The sequence below is a fragment of the Glycine max genome, chromosome 13 (genome assembly GCF_000004515.6).
Source record: "Glycine max cultivar Williams 82 chromosome 13, Glycine_max_v4.0, whole genome shotgun sequence".
Classification (NCBI taxonomy): Eukaryota; Viridiplantae; Streptophyta; class Magnoliopsida; order Fabales; family Fabaceae; genus Glycine; species Glycine max.
The window spans coordinates 26,236,017-26,239,944 of NC_038249.2; the positions used below are offsets into that span (position 1 = coordinate 26,236,017).

The 3,928-nt window shown below is 27.0% G+C and overlaps 1 protein-coding gene across 2 annotated transcripts in view; it reads left to right on the plus strand.

Moving 5' to 3' along the window:
• Positions 1-1,053: 1,053 nt before the first annotated feature.
• The window catches only part of LOC100790948 (protein ABSCISIC ACID-INSENSITIVE 5), an 8,601-nt gene continuing 5,726 nt past the window's right edge, over positions 1,054-3,928 (plus strand). For both annotated transcript variants that reach the window (XM_041008151.1, XM_041008152.1), the window contains exon 1: positions 1,054-1,298. The gene's annotated coding sequence lies outside the window, so the exon portion shown is untranslated. The remainder of the gene's footprint in view (positions 1,299-3,928) is intronic.

A 3,928-nucleotide genomic window follows, 5' to 3' on the forward strand; every position in this document is an offset into this window, starting at 1 on the left:
CAAAACATACATACAACATGACATATACATAACATAGACATAAATATAACAATTCATTATCTCATAATTAATTAATTAATGATATACATTAAAAATAAATTTAATTTTCTTATAATCTAATTAAAATCCTTAATTATAGAAATTAAAATATTACAAAAATATAATTATAATCCAAATTAACATATCGACTCTCACATGATAAAGTCATCACATCATATTCCAAAACATATAGACAGATCTGATGGTGCATGTCTTCTGCAGAGTAACAATCATGAAATGAAATGCTACCTTAGCAAGTCTATCAGATATATCATTTCCATGTCTTTTGGTAAACACTAAGTCAAAATAAGAGTTTATTCTTATTAGCCGTCTACAATCAATGTAATTTCTCTTAAAATTTGTTCAAATTTGTACAAAATTATGTTGATTGGTGGAAAAGTTGAGATAAGATAGGTTAAAAAAGAATAATATAATATAATAAAATAAAATGGTTACTAATTAATTTTGACCACCGATTGCCATGGCAGGAAAGAAATTAATCAAAAAAGATTCAAATCAAAATTATTATCATAAAAAATAATAATTAATCTTGGTTGAAAATCCTAAATTTATATTAAATGAGTATTTTTCTTATATAATATATTCTATATTAAAAATTAATCAAAATTTAAATTTAAATAATGAATTATTTGAATTTAGAAACAAAGTCTACTGTCACTAGTAGTTGGTACTACCAAGGTATGTTGTTCACCACAAATAGATATCCTTTTCGTGGTTTGTCGTAGCATCCGATACCTCACAATCAAAGCGTACACACTCGCATTAAGTTTTAAGGGAAAAAAAATAGTAAAAAAGAGAAAGAAATTTACAAATTAAAGGGTACGTATACGTGTTGAGCTGAAAGCAGGGACTGCGCCAAAACTAGGTTGCACAAACGACACCTGTCCTTAACGTGGCGAAGGCTGCAATGTTTTGGTCTCTGATTTTTTTGATCTCTACATGGGACAATCTTAATTCCTCAATTTATATATAATACGTTGCGGCACTTAACAACTCTTTTATTCTTTAATAATAACGCCGTGTGCTAGCTTTTGTGGCGTCTTTGTTTGTGAGCTTGAACATACAGTGTGTTTAAGTGTTGACACTCCGAAAAACACCCGAAGCAAAAAAACTCTTATTTTTCAGTTCCTCACATCCCAAGCCTTTATAAATAAGTTTTAGGGTTGTTTTGGGGTACACAAGGAACGTGTTTCGCTTGATCATTTACTAGCATTTTGGGGTGAACATTTTGTTTTCAGGTATCTCTTTATCTATATATGCTTTGTTCTTGTGTAATATTGTAATTATGTATAATTGCTGATCCTTTGTTTTCATTGCACCTTGGTTGATTTCTTCTATCTTTTGGTTTGTATACTGAGATGTAGATTAATAACAAAGGCACATGGTGCATGCTTGGTCCTTGAGTTGGTATTTGATCGTTAATTGGTTTGATTTTAGTGGGATTTAACTCTCTTTATTTGAATGTTCGTGCAAGCATTAGGATTTGGTAGTAGCATGTATATTGTATATTTTTTTTTATCTCGTGGGAAACTGACACATGCATGTATATTTTATATTTTCAAATACACTCTTTATTTTGGACTGAAATTTATTAAAAAAAATAATTAGAGTGTCATGTCTTTAATTTTTTAACCAAAGGGTGTCATTTCTTATTTATCCAGTTTTACTCATGATTTTATAAATTTGATTTAATAGTAGAGAGAGTATTACAATGATTAATTAATTGTGATATTGGATCAGCTGGTTTGGTATACCTTAATCTCGTTTTTCATTATGTTTTTCCTTCTTTCGAGTATTCCCTTTCGAGTCTTTTAAAAATGTTTTTTTGAAATAAAAATATGTATTCTCATCGATCAATCACAAGACTTTTTTTAAAAATTTTTTTTAATTTTATAATAATTATTAAAATTCATATGTAACATTTTTTTATTAATTGATGAAGTACAGTGCTGAAAAATAAACTTTTGTCAATATCATATCTATATTTGAGCCACTTGGTGTTTTCGCCTTTTCGGTGCCTAATGTGAACATGACATTTAAGGGATGCCATATTTTTGAATTGTTTATTATTATTATTATTATTATAATAACTTTCGTAAGGCACCTAAAGAGTGAAATACTGAAATTTGTTCATGGACTTGTATAAGGAAAAAAATTAAGAAAATAAAATAAATTAGGCTTTTTTTTATATATTTTTTCCTACATGTCTCTTTCCTTGAAAGTAACTCTATACTAAGTCGATATTAAATTTGGACACCTTTTCTAATAGAAATTCGAATCTTGATTTATCATATTGTTTTTTTCCATTAGATCCGATCCGTTGGTTTTTTTTCTTTCTTTTCTTTATAAGCATTTACAGAGAAGTTTATGAAAAATTACCATAATTTTCTAATAAAGTTTAGGATAAGAAAATCAAACATGATTGTGACAAGGTTCTACTATATTTTTACCTCTATTTGGTACAGTAGTAATGGTTATGGAGGTCCATGCCTATTACCTACTGAACTTTTCTGTATGCCAATAAAACCGGTTGTTGCTTCGATATTTATAGGCACTAGACAAAGGGTAGCGGTGCAGTTTTCAACTTTCCGTGCTACTCGATACTGATAATATTCTTGACTTAGTAATTTCTAAGCGGGATTCAGTGGAGAGAAACAATTTTCTCCTCAGTGGAACAAGAATCAACATCAACATTTGTATCTCCATCATCTAGTTTTGGATAATATTAAATATTACGCAAAATATTTTCATATGCTTTGTTGCACCCGACAAAAGTAAAAGGAGTTCATTCTGTGGGAAAGGCGCACTCTTCAACTCAATTTTATATTATTTCATAGTTTTTTTTTTGGGACAGAACATTAAGTGTTAAACTTTACTTTTTTTTTTTCCTTTCAAATAGATACCATAAACTTTAAAATTATTATGATTGATATTTAATTTTAACTTTTTCATAAATCGACACCTCATTTTTTCATATTTAAAATGTAATAAAAAAATATAAATTTAAAAGAGATATATAAAAAGGGAAAATAATAACATTAATAAAAAAATATTTGATTGTTTTAATTTTTAATTTTCAATTTTATTATGTTTTAATGTTTGAAAAGTGATTTATAAAAAACATTAATAAACAATTGAGATTCTTTTGTTAGTAATTTAACCCCAATTTAATATAAAATGTTGTTTATGAAAGGAGTCATTTTTAAGAATTAATTGAGATCAAATTGAAATTAGGTCTTTATATGCAAAAGAGATAAAGTTTAAGGATTGATTGAAATAAAATTAAAGTTTATGGTCTCTATTTGCAAAAGAGATAAAGTTTAGGGTGTCTTGTAAAAAAGATAAAGTTTAAGGTACTTAAATACTCTTTTTTATTACTTGATTATTAATCGTTGATTTTGTGACTCGCTCACCAGGATGCAGTGCAGTTTTGATGGTTCATAGTAGTATTTAGCTATAAAATATAAATTAGGGTCAATTTGGATTAGCTTATTTAGAATTAATTCTAAAAAAGAAAAATAAGAAGAAAAAGATGTGATGAATTTTTTCGATTTTCACCCACTAATCATTAAACTTTACATTAGCTAATCATAGTAGTATTTTTTTTCCTACAAGTGTTTTTAGAGAAACTTATTTAAATAAGTCTTTAAGGTGTTATTTGTTTATGAGAAAATATATTATATACTGATAGAATAATTTATACTCTTATTTAAATACAACTTATACTATGCATACGACAAATTTACTAATCTTTATGATAAGTTATATGAACATTAATTTGTGATTGAAATAAAATTATTTTACAACATTGTAGGATTGTCACTATAATGGCATTGGCGTTAGTGATAGACATAAGAAATGGAGTCTC